This window comes from Scyliorhinus torazame, chromosome 24 (genome assembly GCF_047496885.1).
Source record: "Scyliorhinus torazame isolate Kashiwa2021f chromosome 24, sScyTor2.1, whole genome shotgun sequence".
Lineage (NCBI taxonomy): Eukaryota > Metazoa > Chordata > Chondrichthyes > Carcharhiniformes > Scyliorhinidae > Scyliorhinus > Scyliorhinus torazame.
This window is the reverse complement of record NC_092730.1, coordinates 37,489,685-37,513,573: the sequence shown is the minus strand read 5'-3', so window position 1 is coordinate 37,513,573 and position 23,889 is coordinate 37,489,685. Positions and strand designations below refer to the sequence as shown.

Below are 23,889 nucleotides of genomic sequence, written 5' to 3'. Positions count from 1 at the left end.
TATAAAGCAGGGGGGTGTATAAAGCAGGTGGATGTGTCATGCAGGGGATGTATAAAGCAGGGGATGTATAAAGCAGGGGAGTGTATCAAGCTGGGGGATGTATCAAGCAGGGGGATGTATCAAGCAGGGGGATGTATCATGCAGGGAAGTGTATAAAGCAGGGCGGTTTATAAAGCAGGGGAGTGCATAAAGAACTGGAGTGCCTAAAGCAGAGGGATGTATAAAGCAGAGAAGTGTAAAGCAGGGGGATGTATAAAGCAGTGGAGTGTATAACGCAGGGGGGTGCATAAAGCAGGGGGATGTACAAAGCAGGGCAGTGTATAAAGCAGGGGGGTATAAAGCAGGGGAGAGTGTAAAGCAGGGGGTGTATAAAGCAGGGGGGTGTATAAAGCAGGGGGGTGTATAAAGCAGGGGGGTGTATAAAGCAGGGGGGTGTATAAAGCAGGGGGGTGTATAAAGCAGGGGGGTGTATAAAGCAGGGGGGTGTATAAAGCAGGGGGGTGTATAAAGCAGGGGGGTGTATAAAGCAGGGGGGTGTATAAAGCAGGGGGTGTATAAAGCAGGGGGTGTATAAAGCAGGGGGGGGGGGGAGTATAAAGCAGGGGGGTGTATAAAGCAGGGGGGTGGAAAAACAGGGGTGTGTATGAAGCAGGTAAGTGCATGAAGCAGGGGGATGTATACAGCAGGGGGGTGTATAAAGCAGGGGAGTGTATAAAGCAGGGGGAAGTATAAAGCAGGGGAGTGTGTAAAGCAGAGGTGTGTGTAAAGCAGGGGGACGTATAAAGCAGGGGAATCAATAAACTAGGGTGGTGTATAAAGCAGGGGATGTACAAAGCAGGGGAGTGTACGAAGCAGGGGGGTGTACGAAGCAGGGGGGTGTACGAAGCAGGGGGGTGTACGAAGCAGGGGGGTGTACGAAGCAGGGGGGTGTACGAAGCAGGGGGGTGTACGAAGCAGGGGGGTGTACGAAGCAGGGGGGGTGTACGAAGCAGGGGGGGTGTACGAAGCAGGGGGGATGTACGAAGCAGGGGGGATGTACGAAGCAGGGGGGGTGTACGAAGCAGGGGGGGTGTACGAAGCAGGGGGGTGTACGAAGCAGGGGGGGTGTACGAAGCGGGGGGGGGTGTACGAAGCAGGGGGGGTGTGCGAAGCAGGGGGGGTGTACGAAGCAGGGGTGTGTACGAAGCAGGGGGGGATGTACGAAGCAGGGGGGGTGTACGAAGCAGGGGGGGTGTACGAAGCAGGGGGGTTGTACGAAGCAGGGGGGGTGTACGAAGCAGGGGGGGTGTATGAAGCAGGGGGGGGTGTATGAAGCAGGGGGGGTGTATGAAGCAGAGGACTGTGTAAAGCAGGGGGATGTATAAAGCAGGGAATGCATAAACCAGGGGAGTACATAAAGCAGGGGGAAGTATAAAGCAGAGGAGTGTGTAAAGCAGGAAGATGTACAAAGCAGGGGGATGTACAAAGCAGGGGGATGTACAAAGCAGGGGAGTGTGTCAAGCAGGGGAGTGTGTCAAGCAGGGGAGTGTGTCAAGCAGGGGAGTGTGTCAAGCAGGGGAGTGTGTCAAGCAGGGGAGTGTGTCAAGCAGGGGAGTGTGTCAAGCAGGGGAGTGTGTCAAGCAGGGGAGTGTGTCAAGCAGGGGAGTGTGTCAAGCAGGGGAGTGTGTCAAGCAGGGGAGTGTGTCAAGCAGGGGAGTGTGTCAAGCAGGGGAGTGTATAAGGCAGGGGAGTGCATAAGGCAGGGGAGTGCATAAGGCAGGGGAGTGCATAATGCAGGGTGATGTGCAAAGCAGGGGAGTGTACAAAGCAGCGGAGTGTACAAAGCAGTGGAGTGTACAAAGCAGGGGAGCGTATAAAGCAGGGGAGCGTATAAAGCAGGGGGGCGAAAAAGCAGGGGGTGTATAAAGCAGGGGAGTGTATCAAGCAGGGGGATGTATCAAGCAGGGAAGTGTATAAAGCAGGGCGAAGTATAAAGCAGGGGGAAGTATAAAGCAGGGGAGTGTATAAAGCAGAGGAGTGTGTAAAGCAGGAGGATGTATAAAGCAGTGGGATGTACAAAGCAGGCGGATGTACAAAGCAGGGCAGAGTATAAAGCAGGGGAGTGTGTAAAGCAGGGGAGTGTGGAAAGCAGGGGAGTGTGTAAAGCAGGGGAGTGTGTAAAGCAGGGGAGTGTGTAAAGCAGGGGAGTGTGTAAAGCAGGGGAGTGTATAAGGCAGGGGAGTGCATAAAGCAGGGGAGTGCATAATGCAGGGGGATGTATAAAGCAAGGGGAGTGGAAAAGCAGTGGAGTGTACAAAGCAGGGGATGTACAAAGCAGGGGAGTGTACAATGCAGGTGAGTGTACAAAGCAGGGGAGCGTACAAAGCAGGGGAGCGTACAAAGCTGGGGAGCGTACAAAGCAGGGGAGCGTACAAAGCAGGGGAGCGTACAAAGCAGGGGAGCGTACAAAGCAGGGGAGCGTACAAAGCAGGGGAGCGTACAAAGCAGGGGAGCGTACAAAGCAGGGGAGCGTACAAAGCAGGGGAGCGTACAAAGCAGGGGAGCGTACAAAGCAGGGGAGCGTACAAAGCAGGGGAGCGTACAAAGCAGGGGAGCGTACAAAGCAGGGGAGCGTACAAAGCAGCGGAGCATATAAAGCAGGGGGGCGTACAAAGCAGGGGAATGTACAAAGCAGGGCAGAGTATAAAGCAGGGGGGGTATAAAGCAGGGGAGTGTGTAAAGCAGGGGAGTGTATAAAGCAGGGGAGTGTATAAAGCAGGGGAGTGTACAAAAGCAGGGGATGTACAAAGCAGGGGATGTACAAAGCAGGGGAGTGTACAATGCAGGGGGATGTACAAAGCAGGGCAGAATATCAAGCAGGGGGCGGGTATAAAGCAGGGGAGTGTATAAAGCAGGGGAGTGCATAAAGCAGGGGAGTGCATAAAGCAGGGAAGTGCATGAAGCAGGGGGATGTATGAAGCAGGGGGATGTATAAAGCAGAGGAGTGTGTAAAGCAGGGGAGTGTATAAAGCAGGGGAGTGCATAAAGCAGGGAAGTGCATGAAGCAGGGGGATGTATGAAGCAGGGGGATGTATGAAGCAGGGGGATGTATGAAACAGGAGGGGTAAAAACCGGAGGAGTGTGTAAAGCAGGGGGATGTATAAAGCAGGGGGATGTATAAAGCAGGGGGGGGGTAAAAACCGGAGGAGTGTGCAAAGCAGGGGGATGTATAAAGCAGGGGAATGCATAAACCAGGGGAGTACATAAAGCAGGGGGAAGTATAAAGCAGGGGAGTGTGTAAAGCAGGGGAGTGTGTAAAGCAGGGGAGTGTGTAAAGCAGGGGAGTGTGTAAGGCAGGGGAGTGCATAAAGCAGGGGAGTGCATAATGCAGAGGGATGTATAAAGCAAGGGGAGTGTATAAAGCAGAGGAGTGTACAAAGCAGGGGATGTACAAAGCAGGGGATGTACAAAGCAGGGGATGTACAAAGCAGGGGATGTACAAAGCAGGGGATGTACAAAGCAGGGGGATGTACGAGGCAGGGGGGTGTACGAAGCAGGGGAATGTACGAAGCAGGGGGGATGTACGAAGCAGGGGGGTGTATAAAGCAGGGGGATGTATAAAGCAGGGGGGGGTAAAGCAGGGGGTTGTATAAAGCAGGGGGTGTATAAAGCAGGGGAGTGAATAAAGCAGGGGAGAGTATAAAGCAGGGGGGTGTAGATAGCAGGGGAGTGTATAAAGCAGGGGAGTGTATTAAGCAGGGGGGTGTATAAAGCAGGGGAGTGTATAAAGCAGGGGGGTGTATAATGCAGGGGGTTGTATAAAGCAGGGGTGTGTATAAAGCAGGGGGGCGTATAAAGCAGGGGGCGTATAAAGCAGGGGGGCGTATAAAGCAGGGGAGTGAACAGAGCAGGGGAGTGAACAGAGCAGGGGAGTGAATAAAGCAGGGGGGTGTATAAAGCAGGGGGGTGTATAAAGCAGGGGGGTGTATAAAGCAGGGGGGTGTATAAAGCAGGGGGGTGTATAAATCAGGGGGATGTATAAAGCAGGGGGATTAACAAAGCAGGGGAGTGTACAAAGCAGGGGAGTGTATAAAGCAGGGGAGTGTTTAAGCAGGGGAGTGTATAAAGCAGGGGAGCGTATAAAGCAGGGGAGCGTATAAAGCAGGGGGTGAAAAAGCATGGGATGTATCAAGCAGGGAAGTGTATAAAGCAGGGCGAAGTATAAAGCAGGGGGAAGTATAAAGCAGGGGAGCGTATAAAGCAGGGGAGCGTATAAAGCAGGGGAGCGTATAAAGCAGGGGCGCGTATAAAGCAAGGGGGCGAAAAAGCAGGGGGTGTATAAAGCAGGGGAGTGTATAAAGCAGGGGGATGTATCAAGCAGGGAAGTGTATAAAGCAGGGTGGAGTATAAAGCAGGGGGAAGTATAAAGCAGGGGAGTACATAAAGCAGGTGGAAGTATTAAGCAGGGGAGTGTATAAAGCAGAGGAGTGTGTAAAGCAGGAGGATGTATAAAGCAGTGGGATGTACAAAGCAGGGGGATGTACAAAGCAGGGCAAAGTGTAAAGCAGGGGAGTGTGTAAGGCAGGGGAGTGCATAAAGCAGGGGAGTGCATAAAGCAGGGGAGTGCATAATGCAGGGAGATGTATAAAGCAAGGGGAGTGTATAAAGCAGAGGAGTGTGTAAAGCAGGAGGATGTATAAAGCAGTGGGATGTACAAAGCAGGGGGATGTACAAAGCAGGGCAGAGTGTAAAGCAGGGGAGTGTGTAAAGCAGGGGAGTGTGAAAAGCAGGGGAGTGTGTAAAGCAGGGGAGTGTGTAAAGCAGGGGAGTGTGTAAAGCAGGGGAGTGTGTAAAGCAGGGGAGTGTGTAAAGCAGGGGAGTGTGTAAAGCAGGGGAGTGTGTAAAGCAGGGGAGTGCATAAGGCAGGGGAGTGCATAAAGCAGGGGAGTGCATAATTGAGGGAGATGTATAAAGCAAGGGGAGTGTATAAAGCAGTGGAGTGTACAAAGCAGGGGATGTACAAAGCAGGGGAGTGTACAAAGCAGGGGAGCGGACAAAGCAGGGGAGCGTACAAAGCAGGGGAGCGTACAAAGCAGGGGAGCGTACAAAGCAGGGGAGCGTACAAAGCAGGGGAGCGTACAAAGCAGGGGAGCGTACAAAGCAGGGGAGCGTACAAAGCAGGGGAGCGTACAAAGCAGGGGAGCGTACAAAGCAGGGGAGCGTACAAAGCTGGGGAGCGTACAAAGCAGGGGAGCGTACAAAGCAGGGGAGCGTACAAAGCAGGGGAGCGTACAAAGCAGGGGAGCGTACAAAGCAGGGGAGCGTACAAAGCAGGGGAGCGTACAAAGCAGGGGAGCGTACAAAGCAGGGGAGCGTACAAAGCAGGGGAGCGCACAAAGCAGGGGGGCGTACAAAGCAGGGGGATGTACAAAGCAGGGCAGAGTATAAAGCAGGGGGGGGGGTATAAAGCAGGGGAGTGTGTAAAGTAGGGGAGTGTGTAAAGTAGGGGAGTGTATAAAGCAGGGGAGTGTATAAAGAAGGGGAGTGTACAAAAGCAGGGGATGTACAAAGCAGGGGATGTACAAAGCAGGGGATGTACAAAGCAGGGGATGTACAATGCAGGGGGATGTACAAAGCAGGGCAGAATATCAAGCAGGGGGGGGGTGTAAAGCAGGGGGATGTACGAGGCAGGGGGATGTACGAAGCAGGGGGATGTACGAAGCAGGGGGGATGTACGAAGCAGGGGGGATGTACGAAGCAGGGGGGATGTACGAAGCAGGGGGGTGTATAAAGCAGGGGGATGTATAAAGCAGGGGGGGGGGTAAAGCAGGGGGTTGTATAAAGCAGGGGGTTGTATAAAGCAGTGGGGTGTATAAAGCAGGGGAGTGTATAAAGCAGGGGAGAGTATAAAGCAGGGGAGTGTATAAAGCAGGGGAGTACATAAAGCAGGTGCAAGTATTAAGCAGGGGAGTGTATAAAGCAGAGGAGTGTGTAAAGCAGGAGGATGTATAAAGCAGTGGGATGTACAAAGCAGGGGGATGTACAAAGCAGGGCAGAGTGTAAAGCAGGGGAGTGTGTAAAGCAGGGGAGTGTGTAAAGCAGGGGAGTGTGTAAAGCAGGGGAGTGTGTAAAGCAGGGGAGTGTGTAAAGCAGGGGAGTGTGTAAAGCAGGGGAGTGTATAAGGCAGGGGAGTGCATAAAGCAGGGGAGTGCATAATGCAGGGAGATGTACAAAGCAGGGGAGTGTATAAGGCAGGGGAGTGCATAAAGCAGGGGAGTGCATAATGCAGGGAGATGTACAAAGCAGGGGAGCGTACAAAGAAGGGGAGCGTACAAAGCAGGGGAGCGTACAAAGCAGGGGAGCGTACAAAGCAGGGGAGCGTACAAAGCAGGGGAGCGTACAAAGCAGGGGAGCGTACAAAGCAGGGGAGCGTACAAAGCAGGGGAGCGCACAAAGCAGGGGAGCGTATAAAGCAGGGGGGCGTACAAAGCAGGGGGATGTACAAAGCAGGGCAGAGTATAAAGCAGGGGGGGGGGTATAAAGCAGGGGAGTGTGTAAAGTAGGGGAGTGTGTAAAGTAGGGGAGTGTATAAAGCAGGGGAGTGTATAAAGCAGGGGAGTGTACAAAAGCAGGGGATGTACAAAGCAGGGGATGTACAAAGCAGGGGATGTACAAAGCAGGGGATGTACAATGCAGGGGGAAGTACAAAGCAGGGCAGAATATCAAGCAGGGGGGGGGTGTAAAGCAGGGGGATGTACGAGGCAGGGGGATGTACGAAGCAGGGGGATGTACGAAGCAGGGGGATGTACGAAGCAGGGGGGATGTACGAAGCAGGGGGGTGTATAAAGCAGGGGGATGTATAAAGCAGGGGGGGGGTAAAGCAGGGGGTTGTATAAAGCAGGGGGTTGTATAAAGCAGGGGGGGGTAAAAACCGGAGGAGTGTGCAAAGCAGGGGGATGTATAAAGCAGGGGAATGCATAAACCAGGGGAGTACATAAAGCAGGAGGAAGTATAAAGCAGAGGAGTGTACAAAGCAGGGGGATTTACAAAGCAGGGCAGAGTATAAAGCAGGGGAGTGTGTAAAGCAGGGGAGTGTGTAAAGCAGGGGAGTGTGTAAAGCAGGGGAGTGTGTAAGGCAGGGGAGTGCATAAAGCAGGGGAGTGCATAATGCAGAGGGATGTATAAAGCAAGGGGAGTGTATAAAGCAGAGGAGTGTACAAAGCAGGGGATGTACAAAGCAGGGGATGTACAAAGCAGGGGATGTACAAAGCAGGGGATGTACAAAGCAGGGGAGTGTACGAAGCAGGGGGATGTACGAAGCAGGGGATGTACGAGGCAGGGGGATGTACGAAGCAGGGGAATGTACGAAGCAGGGGGGATGTACGAAGCAGGGGGGTGTATAAAGCAGGGGGGGTAAAGCAGGGGGTTGTATAAAGCAGGGGGGTGTATAAAGCAGGGGAGTGAATAAAGCAGGGGAGAGTATAAAGCAGGGGGGTGTAGATAGCAGGGGAGTGTATAAAGCAGGGGAGTGTATTAAGCAGGGGGGTGTATAAAGCAGGGGAGTGTATAAAGCAGGGGGGTGTATAATGCAGGGGGGTGTATAAAGCAGGGGTGTGTATAAAGCAGGGGGGCGTATAAAGCAGGGGGCGTATAAAGCAGGGGGGCGTATAAAGCAGGGGAGTGAACAGAGCAGGGGAGTGAACAGAGCAGGGGAGTGAATAAAGCAGGGGGGTGTATAAAGCAGGGGGGTGTATAAAGCAGGGGGTGTATCAAGCAGGGGGGTGTATAAAGCAGGGGGGTGTATAAATCAGGGGGATGTATAAAGCAGGGGGATTAACAAAGCAGGGGAGTGTACAAAGCAGGGGAGTGTATAAAGCAGGGGAGTGTTTAAGCAGGGGAGTGTATAAAGCAGGGGAGCGTATAAAGCAGGGGAGCGTATAAAGCAGGGGGTGAAAAAGCATGGGATGTATCAAGCAGGGAAGTGTATAAAGCAGGGCGAAGTATAAAGCAGGGGGAAGTATAAAGCAGGGGAGCGTATAAAGCAGGGGAGCGTATAAAGCAGGGGAGCGTATAAAGCAGGGGCGCGTATAAAGCAAGGGGGCGAAAAAGCAGGGGGTGTATAAAGCAGGGGAGTGTATAAAGCAGGGGGATGTATCAAGCAGGGAAGTGTATAAAGCAGGGTGAAGTATAAAGCAGGGGGAAGTATAAAGCAGGGGGAAGTATAAAGCAGGGGAGTACATAAAGCAGGTGGAAGTATTAAGCAGGGGAGTGTATAAAGCAGAGGAGTGTGTAAAGCAGGAGGATGTATAAAGCAGTGGGATGTACAAAGCAGGGGGATGTACAAAGCAGGGCAGAGTATAAAGCAGGGGAGTGTGTAAAGCAGGGGAGTGTGTAAAGCAGGGGAGTGTGTAAAGCAGGGGAGTGTGTAAGGCAGGGGAGTGCATAAAGCAGGGGAGTGCATAATGCAGGGAGATGTATAAAGCAAGGGGAGTGTATAAAGCAGAGGAGTGTGTAAAGCAGGAGGATGTATAAAGCAGTGGGATGTACAAAGCAGGGGGATGTACAAAGCAGGGCAGAGTGTAAAGCAGGGGAGTGTGTAAAGCAGGGGAGTGTGTAAAGCAGGGGAGTGTGTAAAGCAGGGGAGTGTGTAAAGCAGGGGTGTGTGTAAAGCAGGGGAGTGTGTAAAGAAGGGGAGTGTGTAAAGCAGGGGAGTGTGTAAAGCAGGGGAGTGTATAAGGCAGGGGAGTGCATAAAGCAGGGGAGTGCATAATTGAGGGAGATGTATAAAGCAAGGGGAGTGTTTCAAGCAGTGGAGTGTACAAAGCAGGGGATGTACAAAGCAGGGGAGTGTACAAAGCAGGGGAGCGGACAAAGCAGGGGAGCGTACAAAGCAGGGGAGCGTACAAAGCAGGGGAGCGTACAAAGCAGGGGAGCGTACAAAGCAGGGGAGCGTACAAAGCAGGGGAGCGTACAAAGCAGGGGAGCGTACAAAGCAGGGGAGCGTACAAAGCAGGGGAGCGTACAAAGCAGGGGAGCGTACAAAGCAGGGGAGCGTACAAAGCAGGGGAGCGTACAAAGCTGGGGAGCGTACAAAGCTGGGGAGCGTACAAAGCAGGGGAGCGTACAAAGCAGGGGAGCGTACAAAGCAGGGGAGCGTACAAAGCAGGGGAGCGTACAAAGCAGGGGAGCGTACAAAGCAGGGGAGCGTACAAAGCAGGGCAGAATATCAAGCAGGGGGGGGGTGTAAAGCAGGGGGATGTACGAGGCAGGGGGATGTACGAAGCAGGGGGATGTACGAAGCAGGGGGGATGTACGAAGCAGGGGGGATGTACGAAGCAGGGGGGTGTATAAAGCAGGGGGATGTATAAAGCAGGGGGGGGGTAAAGCAGGGGGTTGTATAAAGCAGGGGGTTGTATAAAGCAGGGGGGTGTATAAAGCAGGGGAGTGTATAAAGCAGGGGAGTGTATTAAGCGGGGGGTGTATAAAGCAGGGCGAAGTATAAAGCAGGGGGGAGTATAAAGCAGGGGAGTACATAAAGCAGGTGCAAGTATTAAGCAGGGGAGTGTATAAAGCAGAGGAGTGTGTAAAGCAGGAGGATGTATAAAGCAGTGGGATGTACAAAGCAGGGGGATGTACAAAGCAGGGCAGAGTGTAAAGCAGGGGAGTGTGTAAAGCAGGGGAGTGTGTAAAGCAGGAGAGTGTGTAAAGCAGGGGAGTGTGTAAAGCAGGGGAGTGTGTAAAGCAGGGGAGTGTGTAAAGCAGGGGAGTGTGTAAAGCAGGGGAGTGTGTAAAGCAGGGGAGTGTATAAGGCAGGGGAGTGCATAAAGCAGGGGAGTGCATAATGCAGGGAGATGTACAAAGCAGGGGAGTGTATAAGGCAGGGGAGTGCATAAAGCAGGGGAGTGCATAATGCAGGGAGATGTACAAAGCAGGGGAGCGTACAAAGCAGGGGAGCGTACAAAGCAGGGGAGCGTACAAAGCAGGGGAGCGTACAAAGCAGGGGAGCGTACAAAGCAGGGGAGCGTACAAAGCAGGGGAGCGTACAAAGCAGGGGAGCGTACAAAGCAGGGGAGCGTACAAAGCAGGGGAGCGTACAAAGCAGGGGAGCGCACAAAGCAGGGGAGCGTATAAAGCAGGGGGGCGTACAAAGCAGGGGGATGTACAAAGCAGGGCAGAGTATAAAGCAGGGGGGGGTATAAAGCAGGGGAGTGTGTAAAGTAGGGGAGTGTGTAAAGTAGGGGAGTGTATAAAGCAGGGGAGTGTATAAAGCAGGGGAGTGTACAAAAGCAGGGGATGTACAAAGCAGGGGATGTACAAAGCAGGGGATGTACAAAGCAGGGGATGTACAATGCAGGGGGATGTACAAAGCAGGGCAGAGTGTAAAGCAGGGGAGTGTGTAAAGCAGGGGAGTGTGTAAAGCAGGGGAGTGTATAAGGCAGGGGAGTGCATAAAGCAGGGGAGTGCATAAAGCAGGGGAGTGCATAATGCAGGGAGATGTATAAAGCAAGGGGAGTGTATAAAGCAGTGGAGTGTATAAAGCAGGGGGGTGTATAAAGCAGGGGGGTGTATAAAGCAGGGGGGTGTATAAAGCAGGGGGGTGTATAAAGCAGGGGGGTGTATAAAGCAGGGGGGTGTATAAAGCAGGGGGGTGTATAAAGCAGGGGGTTGTATAAAACAGGGGGGTGTATAAAGCAGGGGGGTGTATAAAGCAGGGGGGTGTATAAAGCAGGGGGGTGTATAAAGCAGGGGGGTGTATAAAGCAGGGGAGTGTATAAAGCAGGGGAGTGTATAAAGCAGGGGAGAGTATAAAGCAGGGGGGTGTATATAGCAGGGGAGTGTATAAAGCAGGGGAGTGTATAAAGCAGGGGGGTGTATAAAGCAGGGGGGTGTATAAAGCAGGGCAGAGTATAAAGCAGGGGGGGCGTATAAAGCAGGGGGCGTATAAAGCAGGGGGGCGTATAAAGCAGGGGAGTGTATAAAGCAGGGGAGTGTATAAAGCAGGGGAGAGTATAAAGCAGGGGGGTGTATAAAGCAGGGGAGTGTATAAAGCAGGGGAGTGTATAAAGCAGGGGAGTGTATAAAGCAGGGGAGTGTATAAAGCAGGGGAGTGTATAAAGCAGGGGAGAGTATAAAGCAGGGGGGTGTATATAGCAGGGGAGTGTATAAAGCAGGGGAGTGTATAAAGCAGGGGGGTGTATAAAGCAGGGCAGAGTATAAAGCAGGGGGGGCGTATAAAGCAGGGGGCGTATAAAGCAGGGGGCGTATAAAGCAGGGGAGTGAACAGAGCAGGGGAGTGAATAAAGCAGGGGAGTGAATAAAGCAGGGGGGTGTATAAAGCAGGGGGGTGTATAAAGCAGGGGGGCGTATAAAGCAGGGGGGTGTATAAAGCAGGGGGGTGTATAAAGCAGGGCGAAGTATAAAGCAGGGCGAAGTATAAAGCAGGGGGAAGTATAAAGCAGGGGAGTGTATAAAGCAGGGGAGCGTATAAAGCAGGGGAGCGTATAAAGCAGGGGGGCGAAAAAGCAGGGGAGTGTATAAAGCAGGGGAGTGTATAAAGCAGGGGGATGTATCAAGCAGGGAAGTGTATAAAGCAGGGCGAAGTATAAAGCAGGGCGAAGTATAAAGCAGGGGGAAGTATAAAGCAGGGGAGTACATAAAGCAGGTGGAAGTATTAAGCAGAGGAGTGTATAAAGCAGAGGAGTGTGTAAATCAGGAGGATGCATAAAGCAGTGGGATGTACAAAGCAGGGGGATGTACAAAGCAGGGCAGAGTGTAAAGCAGGGGAGTGTGTACAGCAGGGGAGCGTGTAAAGCAGGGGAGCGTGTAAAGCAGGGGAGCGTACAAAGCAGGGGAGCGTACAAAGCAGGGGAGCGTACAAAGCAGGGGAGCGTACAAAGCAGGGGAGCGTACAAAGCAGGGGAGCGTACAAAGCAGGGGAGCGTACAAAGCAGGTGAGCGTACAAAGCAGGGGAGCGTACGAAGCAGGGGAGCGTACAAAGCAGGGGAGCGTACAAAGCAGGGGAGCGTACAAAGCAGGGGAGCGTACAAAGCAGGGGAGCGTACAAAGCAGGGGAGCGTACAAAGCAGGGGAGCGTACAAAGCAGGGGAGCGTACAAAGCAGGGGAGCCTGCAAAGCAGGGGAGCGTACAAAGCAGGGGAGCGTACAAAGCAGGGGGGCGTATAAAGCAGGGGGGCGTACAAAGCAGGGGGATGTATAAAGCAGGGCAGAGTATAAAGCAGGGGGGGTATAAAGCAGGGGAGTGTGTAAAGTAGGGGAGTGTATAAAGCAGGGGAGTGTATAAAGCAGGGGAGTGGACAAAAGCAGGGGATGTACAAAGCAGGGGATGTACAAAGCAGGGCAGAATATCAAGCAGGGGGGGGTATAAAGCAGGGGAGTGTATAAAGCAGGGGGGTGTATAAAGCAGGGAAGTGCATGAAGCAGGGGGATGCATGAAGCAGGGGGATGTACGAAGCAGGGGGGATGTACGAAGCAGGGGGGATGTACGAAGCAGGGGGGATGTACGAAGCAGGGGGGATGTACGAAGCAGGGGGGATGTACGAAGCAGGGGGGATGTACGAAGCAGGGGGGATGTACGAAGCAGGGGGGTGTATAAAGCAGGGGGGTGTATAAAGCAGGGGGATGTATAAATCAGGGGGGGTAAAGCAGGGGGTTGTATAAAGCAGGGGAGTGTATAAAGCAAGGGGGTGTATATAGCAGGGGAGTGTATCAAGCAGGGGAGTGTATCAAGCAGGTGGACGTATAAAGCAGGGGGGTGTACAAAGCAGGGGGGTGTATAAAGCAGGGTGGTGTATAAAGCAGGGGAGTGTATAAAGCGGCGGGTGTATAAAGCGGCGGGTGTATAAAGCGGGGCAGTGTATAAAGCACGGGAGTGTATAAAGCAGGGGGATGTATCATGCAGGGAAGTGTATAAAAGCAGGGCGGTTTATAAAGCAGGGGAGTGCATGAAGCAGTGGAGTGCATAAAGCAGAGGGATGTCTAAAACAGAGGAGTGTATAAAGCAGGGGGGTGTATAAAGCAGGGGAGTGCATAAAGCAGGGGGATGTACAAAGCAGGGCAGAGTATACAGCAGGGGGGGTATAAAGCAGGGGAGTGTGTAAAGCAGGGGAGTGTATAAGGCAGTGGAGTGCATAAAGCAGGGGAGTGCATAAAGCAGGGGGATGTATAAAGCAGGGGGATGTATAAAGCAGGGGGGTGTATAAAGCAGGGGGGTGTATAAAGCAGGGGGGTGTATAAAGCAGGGGAGTGTGTAAAGCAGGGGAGTGTATAAGGCAGTGGAGTGCATAAAGCAGGGGAGTGCATAAAGCAGGGGGATGTATAAAGCAGGGGGATGTATAAAGCAGGGGGGTGTATAAAGCAGGGGGGTGTATAAAGCAGGGGGGTGTATAAAGCAGGGGGGTGTATAAAGCAGGGGGGTGTATAAAGCAGGGGGGTGTATAAAGCAGGGGGGTGTATAAAGCAGGGGGGTGTATAAAGCAGGGGGGTGTATAAAGCAGGGGGGTGTATAAAGCAGGGGATGTATAAAGCAGGGGATGTATAAAGCAGGGGGGTGTATAAAGCAGGGCAGAGTATCAAGCAGGGGGATGTGTCAAGCAGGGAAGAGTATAAAGCAGGGGGATGTATAAAGCAGGGGAGTGTATAAATCAGGGGATTGTATAAAGCAGGGGATTGTATAAAGCAGGGGGGGTATAAAGCAGGGGGGGTATAAAGAAGGTGGGTGTATAAAGCAGGGGTGTGTATAAAGCAGGGGATTGTATAAAGCAGGGGATTGTATAAAGCAGGGGGGTTATAAAGCAGGGGGGGTATAAAGAGGGTGGGTGTATAAAGCAGGGGTGTGTATAAAGCAGGTGGGTGTATAAAGCAGGGGGATGTATGAAGCAGGGGCATGTATGAAGCAGGGGCATGTATGAAGCAGGGGGATGTATGAAGCAGGGGGATGTATGAAGCAGGGGGATGTATGAAGCAGGGGGATGTATGAAGCAGGGGGATGTCTGAAGCAGGGGGATGTATGAAGCAGGCGGATGTATGAAGCAGGCGGATGTATGAAGCAGGCGGATGTATGAAGCAGGCGGTTGTATAAAGCTGGGGGATGTATAACGCAGGGGAGTGTATAAAGCAGGGGAGTGTATAAAGCAAGGGAGTGTATAAAGCAGGGGAGTGGTTAAAGAAGGGTGGTGTATAAAGCAGGGGGGTGTATAAAGCAGGGGGGTGTATAAAGCAGGGGGGTGTATAAAGCAGGGGGGTGTATAAAGCAGGGGGGTGTATAAAGCAGGGGGGTGTATAAAGCAGGGGGGTGTATAAAGCAGGGGGGTGTATAAAGCAGGGGGGTGTATAAAGCAGGGGGGTGTATAAAGCAGGGGGGTGTATAAAGCAGGGGGGTGTATAAAGCAGGGGGGTGTATAAAGCAGGGGGGTGTATAAAGCAGGGGGTGTATAAAGCAGGGGGGTGTATAAAGCAGGGGTGTGTATAAAGCAGGGGAGTGTATAAAGCAGGGGAGTGTATAAAGCAAGGGGATGTATCAAGCAGGGGAGTGTATAAAGCAGAGGAGTGTATAAAGCAGGGGATGTACAAAGCAGGGGATGTACAAAGCAGGGGAGTGGTTAAAGCAGGGGGGTGTACAAAGCAGGGGGGTGTACAAAGCAGGGGGGTGTACAAAGCAGGGGGGTGTACAAAGCAGGGGGGTGTACAAAGCAGGGGGGTGTACAAAGCAGGGGGGTGTACAAAGCAGGGGGTGTACAAAGCAGGGTGGTGTACAAAGCAGGGGGGTGTACAATGCAGGGGAGCGTACAAAGCAGGGGAGCGTACAAAGAAGGGGAGAGTACAAAGCAGGGGAGCATATCTAGCAGGAGAGCGTATAAAGCAGGGGGTTGTATCAAGCAGGGGGATGTATCAAGCAGGGGGATGTATCAAGCAGGGGGATGTATCAAGCAGGGGGATGTATCAAGCAGGGGCATGTATGAAGCAGGGGGGTGTATGAAGTAGGGGGGTGTATGAAGCAGGAGGGTGTATGAAGCAGGGGAGTGTATAAAGCAGGGGAGTGTATAAAGCAGGGGAGTGTATAAAGCGGCGGGTGTATAAAGCGGGGGTGTATAAAGCAGGGGAGTGTATAAAGCACGGGAGTGTATAAAGCAGGGGATGTATCATGCAGGGAAGTGTATAAAGCAGGGCGGTTTATAAAGCAGGGGAGTGCATAAAGCAGTGGAGTGCATAAAGCAGAGGGATGTCTAAAACAGAGGAGTGTATAAAGCAGGGGGATGTATAAAGCAGGGGGATGTATAAAGCAGGGGGATGTATAAAGCAGGGGAGTGTATAAAGCAGAGGAGTGTATAAAGCAGGGGATGTACAAAGCAGGGCATGTACAAAGCAGGGGGGTGTACAAAGCAGGGGTGTGGTTAAAGCAGGGGGGTGTACAAAGCAGGGGGGTGTACAAAGCAGGGGGGTGTACAAAGCAGGGGGGTGTACAAAGCAGCGGGGTGTACAAAGCAGGGGGGTGTACAAAGCAGGGGGGTGTACAAAGCAGGGGGGTGTACAAAGCAGGGGGGTGTACAAAGCAGGGGGGTGTACAAAGCAGGGGGGTGTACAAAGCAGGGGGGTGTACAAAGCAGGGGGTGTACAAAGCAGGGGGGTGTACAAAGCAGGGGAGAGTACAAAGCAGGGGAGCGTATATAGCAGGAGAGCGTATAAAGCAGGGGGGCGTATAAAGCAGGGGGGCGTATAAAGCAGGGGGGCGTATAAAGCAGGGGGGCGTATAAAGCAGGGGGGCGTATAAAGAAGGGGGACGTATAAAGCAGGGGGGGGGATAAAGCAGGGGGATGTATGAAGCAGGGGGGTGTATGAAGCAAGGGAGTGTATGAAGCAGGGGAGTGTATGAAGCAGGGGAGTGTATAAAGCAGGGGGGTGTATAAAGCAGGGGGGTGTATAAAGCAGGGGGGTGTATAAAGCAGGGGGGTGTATAAAGCAGGGGTGTGTATAAAGCAGGGGGATGTACAAAGCAGGGAAGTGTGTAAAGCAGGGGAGTGTATAAGGCAGGGGAGTGCATAAAGCAGAGGGATGTCTAAAACAGAGGAGTGTATAAAGCAGGGGGGTGTATAAAGCAGGGGAGTGCATAAAGCAGGGGGATGTACAAAGCAGGGCAGAGTATAAAGCAGGGGGGTATAAAGCAGGGGAGTGTGTAAAGCAGGGGAGTGTATAAAGCAGGGGAGTGCATAAAGCAGGGGAGTGTATAAAGCAGGGGAGTGCATAAAGCAGGGGAGTGCATAAAGCAGGGGAGTGCATAATGCAGGGGGATGTATAAAGCAGGGGGTGTATAAAGCAGGGGGGTGTATAAAGCAGGGGGGTGTATAAAGCAGGGGGGTGTATAAAGCAGGGGGTTGTATAAAGCAGGGGGGTGTATAAAGCAGGGGGGTGTATAAAGCAGGGGGGTGTATAAAGCAGGGGGGTGTATAAAGCAGGGCAGAGTATCAAGCAGGGGGATGTATCAAGCAGGGAAGTGTATAAAGCAGGGGGATGTATAAAGCAGGGGATTGTATAAAGCAGGGGGGCTATAAAGCAGGGGGGTGTATAAAGAAGGTGGGTGTATAAAGCAGGTGGGTGTATAAAGTAGGGGGATGTATGAAGCAGGGGGATGTATGAAGCAGGGGGATGTATGAAGCAGGGGGATGTATGAAGCAGGGGGATGTATGAAGCAGGGGGATGTATGAAGGAGGCGGATGTATGAAGCAGGCGGATGTATAAAGCAGGCGGATGTATAAAGCTGGGGGATGTATAACGCAGGGGAGTGTATAAAGCAGGGGAGTGTATAAAGCAGGGGGGTGTATAAAGCAGGGGGGTGTATAAAGCAGGGGGATGTATAAAGCAGGGGAGTGTATCAAGCAGGGAAGTGTATCAAGCAGGGGGATGTATAAAGCAGGGTGGTGTATAAAGCAGTGGAGTGTATAAAGCAGTGGGGTGTATAAAGCAGGGGGGTGTATAAAGCAGGGGGGTGTATAAAGCAGTGGGGTGTATAAAGCAGGGGAGTGCAGAAAGCAGGGGGATGTACAAAGCAGGGCAGAGTATAAAGCAGGGAAGTGTGTAAAGCAGGGAACTGTGTAAAGCAGGGGAGTGTATAAGGCAGTGGAGTGCATAAAGCAGGGGAGTGCATAATACAGGGGGATGTATAAAGCAGGGGAGTGTTCGTCGGAGGAGGAGCAGTCTCTGTCAGGGAGAGAACCTGAGAACGTCTAAGACACTCAGAAGGTAAGTGATTTTTACTTTTATACCTTTTTCAAATTGTGTGTGTCGGGGGGAAACTGCAGTGACATCACAGAAAAGCTGTGGCCTGAGTGGCTGGTTGGGAATCTACACTAAATTAAAAAAATTAAGCATTGGTAACTAATTAAACATAATTACTTAAGTACAATTTAGTGGGATATCTAAGCCAGAGATCGGAGAGTACTATATTTAGCTTTCGTATTTCTATTAGAAATCTAGTGCTAGGAAACAGTAACTTTGAAATTTTAAAAAATATATTAAAAAATAAATAAAAATTTAAATTTTAATTTTAATTAATTGACGCAATGTCAGTTAGAGGGGTGCAGTGCTCTGACTGTGAGATGTGGCAGGTCCGGGAGGCTTCCAGCGTCCCGGATGGCTTCATCTGCAGAAAGTGCACCCAACTGGAGCTCCTCACAGACCGCATGGTTCGGTTGGAGCAGCAATTGGATGCACTTAGGAGCATGCAGGTGGCGGAAAGCGTCATAGATCGCAGTTATGTAAATGTGGTCACACCCAAGGTGCAGGCAGAGAAATGGGTGACCACCAGAAAGGGCAGGTAGTCAGTGCAGGAATCCCCTGTGGTTGTCCCCCTCTCGAACAGGTATACCCCTTTGGATACTGTCGGGGGGGGATAGCCTATCAGGGGAAAACAGCAGCAGCCAGAGCAGTGGCACCACGGCTGGCTCTGATGTTCAGAAGGGAGGGTCAAAGCGCAGAAGAGTAATAGTAATAGGGGACTCTATAGTCAGGGGCACAGATAGGCGCTTCTGTGGACGTGAAAGAGACTCCAGGATGGTATGTTGCCTCCCTGGTGCCAGGGTCCAGGATGTCTCCGAATGGGTAGAGGGCATCCTGAAGGGGGAGGGCAAACAGGCAGAGGTCATTGTACATATTGGTACTAACGACATAGGCAGGAAGGGGCATGAGGTCCTGCAGCAGGAGTTCAGGGAGCTAGGCAGAAAGTTAAAAGACAGGACCTCGAGGGTTGTAATCTCGGGATTACTCCCTGTGCCACGTGCCAGTGAGGCTAGAAATAGGAAGATAGAGCAGCTAAACACGTGGCTAAACAGCTGGTGTAGGAGGGAGGGTTTCCGTTATCTCGACCACTGGGAGCTCTTCCGGGGCAGGTGTGACCTGTATAAGAAGGACGGGCTGCATCTAAACCGGAGAGGCATAAATATCCTGGCCGCGAGGTTTGCGAGTGTCACACGGGAGGGTTTAAACTAGTATGGCAGGGGGGTGGGCACGGGAGCAATAGGTCAGAAGGTGAGAGCATTGAGGGAGAACTAGGGAATAGGGACAGTGTGGCTCTGAGGCAGAGCAGACAGGGAGAATTTCCTGAACACAGCGGGTCTGGTGGCCTGACGTGCATATGTTTTAATGCAAGAAGTATTACGGGTAAGGCAGATGAACTTAGAGCTTGGATTAGTACTTGGAACTATGATGTTGTTGCCATTACAGAGACCTGGTTGAGGGAAGGGCAAGATTGGCAGCTAAACGTTCCAGGATTTAGATGTTTCAGGCGGGATAGAGGGGGATGTAAAAGGAGAGGCGGAGTTGCGCTACTGGTTCGGGAGAATATCACAGCTGTACTGCAGGAGGACACCTCAGAGGGCAGTGAGGCTATATGGGTAGAGATCAGGAATAAGAAGGGTGCAGTCACAATGTTGGGGGTTTACTACAGGCCTCCCAACAGCCAGCGGGAGATAGAGGAGCAGATAGGTAGACAGATTTTGGAAAAGAGTAAAAACAACAGGGTTGTGGTGATGGGAGACTTCAACTTCCCCAATATTGACTGGGACTCACTTAGTGCCAGGGGCTTAGACGGGGCGGAGTTTGTAAGGAGCATCCAGGAGGGCTTCTTCAAACAATATGTAGACAGTCCAACTAGGGAAGGGGCGGTACTGGACCTGGTATTGGGGAATGAGCCCGGCCAGGTGGTAGATGTTTCAGTAGGGGAGCATTTCGGTAACAGTGACCACAATTCAGTAAGTTTTAAAGTACTGGTGGACAAGGATAAGAGTGGTCCTAGGATGAATGTGCTAAATTGGGGGAAGGTTAATTATAACAATATTAGGCGGGAACTGTTTGCACTGAGTGCTGAGGTTTGCACTGAGTGCTGAATTTGGTGCTTTTTGAGTGCTATAGTAAGAGTTTGGTGACCGAGGGAGTGCTGAATTTGGTGCTTTTTGAGTGCTATAGTAAGAGTTTGGTGACCGAGGGAGTGCTGAATTTGGTTCTTTTTGAGTGCTATAGTAAGAGTTTGGTGACCGAGGGAGTTAGGTGAGGAGGGAGTAAGGTGCTCCTTTCATTTTGTTTCCGACATTTCCGCAAAGATTGCGAAGAGAGCCAGGAGTTTACAGAAAGTGTAGCTGACTGGGAGCAGAGTCGGAGGGCGGAGATCTAGTTAGTCCACAGGGCAGCTATATTCTGTCAGGTAAGAAGGGATGGAGGCTAGGCCAGTTGCATGCTCCTCCTGTAGGATGTGGGTGGTGAGGGATACCACCGGTGTCCCCGCTGACTATACCTGCGGGAAGTGCACCCAACTTCAGCTCCTCAAAGACCGTGTTAGGGAACTGGAGCTGAAGCATAAGTCCCCAGGGCCTGATGGGATATACCCCAGAATACTGAAGGAGGCTGGAGAGGAAATTGCTGAGGCCTTGACAGAAATCTTTGGATCCTCGCTGTCTTCAGGGGATGTCCCGGAGGACTGGAGAATAGCCAATGTTGTTCCTCTGTTTAAGAAGGGTAGCAAGGATAATCCCGGGAACTACAGGCCGGTGAGACTTACTTCAGTGGTAGGGAAATTACTGGAGAGAATTCTTCGAGACAGGATCTACTCCCATTTGGAAGCAAATGGACGTATTCGTGAGAGGCAGCACGGTTTTGTGAAGGGAAGGTCGTGTCTCACTAACTTGATAGAGTTTTTCGAGGAGGTCACTAAGATGATTGATGCAGGTAGGGTAGTGGATGTTGTCTATATGGACTTCAGTAAGGCCTTTGACAAGGTCCCTCATGGTAGACTAGTACAAAAGGTGAAGTCACACGGGATCAGGGGTGAGCTGGCAAGGTGGATACAGAACTGGCTCGGCCATAGAAGGCAGAGAGTAGCAATGGAAGGATGCATTTCTAATTGGAGGGCTGTGAACAGTGGTGTTCCACAGGGATCAGTGCTGGGACCTTTGCTCTTTGTAGTATATATAAATGATTTGGAGGAAAATGTAACTGGTCTGATTAGTAAGTTTGCAGACGACACAAAGGTTGGTGGAATTGCAGATAGCGATGAGGACTGTCGGAGGATACAGCAGGATTTAGATTGTTTGGAGACTTGGGCGGAGAGATGGCAGATGGAGTTTAATCCGGACAAATGTGAGGTAATGCATTTTGGAAGGTCTAATGCAGTAGGGAATATACAGTGAATGGTAGAACCCTCAAGAGTATTGAAAGTCAAAGAGATCTAGGAGTACAGGTCCACAGGTCATTGAAAGGGGCAACACAGGTGGAGAAGGTAGTCAACAAGGCATACGGCATGCTTGCCTTCATTGGCCGGGGCATTGAGTATAAGAATTGGCAAGTCATGTTGCAGCTGTATAGAACCTTAGTTAGGCCACACTTGGAGTATAGTGTTCAATTCTGGTCGCCACACTACCAGAAGGATGTGGAGGCTTTAGAGAGGGTGCAGAAGAGATTTACCAGAATGTTGCCTGGTATGGAGGGCATTAGCTATGAGGAGCGGTTGAATAAACTCGGTTTGTTCTCACTGAAACAAAGGAGGTTGAGGGGAGACCTGATAGAGGTATACAAAATTATGAGGGGCATAGACAGAGTGGATAGTCAGAGGCTTTTCCCCAGGTTAGAGGGGTCAATTACTAGGGGGCATAGGTATAAGGTGAGAGGGGCAAGGTTTAGAGTAGATGTACGAGGCAAGTTTTTTACGCAGAGGGTAGTGGGTGCCTGGAACTCGCTACCGGAGGAGGTGGTGGAAGCAGGGACGATAGTGACATTTAAGGGGCATCTTGACAAATACATGAATAGGATGGGAATAGAGGGATACGGACCCAGGAAGTGTAGAAGATTGTAGTTTAGTCGGGCAGCATGGTTGGCACGGGCTTGGAGGGCCGAAGGGCCTGTTCCTGTGCTGTACATTTCTTTGTTCTTTGTTTGTTTGTATCAAGCAGGGGGGTGTATCAAGCAGGGGGGGGGTGTCAAGCAGGGGGGGGGGGGGGGTGTCAAGCAGGGGGGGGGGGTCAAGAAGGGGGGGGTGCGTCAAGCAGGGGGGGGGGGTGTCAAGCAGGGGGAGGGGTGTCAAGCGGGGGGGGGGTGTCAAGCAGTGGGTTGGTGTCAAGCAGGGGGGGGGTGTCAAGCAGGGGGGGGGGGGTGTCAAGCAGGGGGGTGCGTCAAGCAGTGGGGTGCGTCAAGCAGGGGGGTGCGTCAAGCAGGGGGGTGCGTCAAGCAGGGGGGTGCGTCAAGCAGGGGGGTGCGTCAAGCAGGGGGGTGCGTCAAGCAGGGGGGTGCGTCAAGCAGGGGGGTGCGTCAAGCAGGGGGGTGCGTCAAGCAGGGGGGTGCGTCAAGCAGGGGGGTGCGTCAAGCAGGGGGGTGCGTCAAGCAGGGGGGGGTGCGTCAAGCAGGGGGGGTGCGTAAAGCAGGGGGGGTGCGTAAAGCAGGGGGGGTGCGTAAAGCCGGGGAGTGCGTAAAGCCGGGGAGTGTGTATCCCAATGGAGTGTATAAACCAGGGGAGTGTATGGAACCAGGGGAGGATGCACAACAAGAGTGTGTGTAAAATGAGGAGAGTGTACAGCAGTTGAGTGCTCAAACCAGATGAGTGTGAAACCAGGACAGCATGTAAACCAGAGGAGTGTGTGAAACTAGCGTGGTGTAAACCAGGGGATTGTGTAAATCAGGGGATTGCTTCACAGTGCCAGGTTCCAAGGTTTGATTCCCGCTTGGGTCGCTGCCTGTGCAGAGTCTGCACGTTTTCCCTGTGTCTGTGTGGGTTTCCTCCGGATGCTACGGTTTCCTCCCACAAGTCCCGAAAGACATGCTTGTTATGTGAATTGGACATTCCCCCAATATTTTGTTTTCTGACTTGTCTCAGTAGAAACTTACGAATAATTCTGTATTTTTATATCAGCTGTACTATCTGAGTTTTTACTTGCACCAAAGGTTCACAACTTGTGAGATTAAAGTGCTTCTGATACATTTTAATCCAACAAAGTTACAAAAAAATGCAAATGGATACTTACACATTGCTGAATCTGTACCTAATTAATTCTACACTGATTACTTTACGAAAAGCTATTATCACAAGTTGATCCAACGTTCCATGATATGGCGTGGGGGCGAATTGTGGAAAATTATCCCACCTGCCCTCTCGTGTATCACTGTTGGATTGAACATGTTTATCTGGGACTTGAGGTCAATGTGAGTCTGACTGCTTCTGTTCTCTGTGACGGTGGAGTTGATGTTGTGTTTGTGTCTCTGCAATGTTGGATTAATATTGTACTTACTGTCAGTTAGAAGGAGACGTGTACATTCACGTTGCTGCAGAATCATCATCTTGGAACTCATCTCTTCATCTGTTGAACTGGGCGGAAGATAACATATCTCTTGTAAATCAGGGCCAGATGAGGCCAATGATAGATCAATCTATTCTTTCAATTGATAATCAGTAAAATAAAGAAAATACTCTCCAAATCCTAACCCAGAATCAGACAAATAAGCCAGGCCCAGAAAGAGCTCTCCCCTCCCCCCGCTCACTCCAAGTCCCGGAACAAGATCGTGCTCCGCTGTGCCTCTTGCAAACAGCCCCTGATTCTCCCTGAACTCCCCCCGAGTCAGTAATGATCTCTGAGCCTCTTTGCTCACACTCCCAGATGGATGTGCTGCTGCAATGAGAACGCTGTTCCTGGGCTGGAGGGGCTGCACATGCGCTCTCACCCTCAGTGACGACAGGCAGGGGGCGGGGTTACGCCGGGCGTGCGCAGATCCCCGCAGCAATTCCGCATTGAGAACCAATGGGAATATTCCCCATTTCACTGTCATCACATATAGAGCAAAACCTCCTATAGAGCCCGTGTTGGGGGCAGTGTGTGTGGGTTTTTTTTGGGGGTTTAACAACTGTCATAATATTTTTGTGGTTTGTTTTTTTTCCCTTGTGTTTTTTTTCCTCGTGAGTGATAACCTGCTGCATTTATCTCCACGCAGCAGGATTAAAACCCTGCATCCACCGACTATTCTGGAGTGATGCACGGCGTGACAACGAAAGTAAAAGAACAAAAATTAACTGAGGGACAAAAGCAAACCGGGGGGGTGCTCCAAAAAGAAAGCAATCTGGAGCAGAGCCCAAAAAGGAATCAGAAAGGAAACGGAAACGTAACAAAACCCGTTAAATTAAAGTGTGAAAATCAGGGTTGATGAGGCAGTCCAACCCCGACGGCGGCCACCGAGCACGGAAGGCCTCAAGTGTGCTCGTGGTCACCACAAGCTCCCACTCCAGGGACACCCGGCCACGAACGAGGCTGCGGAGGAGGGGCAGACAGTCAGGCCGGACGACCCCCTCGGTCGCCCGCTGCCTGGACCTATTAATGGCAAGTGTGGCCAGGAACAGGAGCAGGTTCACAAGGAGGTCCTCCGCCTTC

General features: G+C 51.7%; 1 long non-coding RNA gene across 2 annotated transcripts in view; it reads right to left on the bottom strand.

The window, feature by feature from the left end:
• Window positions 1-22,793, bottom strand: part of LOC140400111 (uncharacterized) — an 89,464-nt gene extending 66,671 nt beyond the window's left edge. For both annotated transcript variants that reach the window (XR_011938051.1, XR_011938050.1), the window contains exon 1: window positions 22,759-22,793. This is a non-coding gene — a long non-coding RNA (uncharacterized lncRNA). The remainder of the gene's footprint in view (window positions 1-22,758) is intronic.
• Between the last annotated feature and the right edge of the window lie 1,096 nt (window positions 22,794-23,889).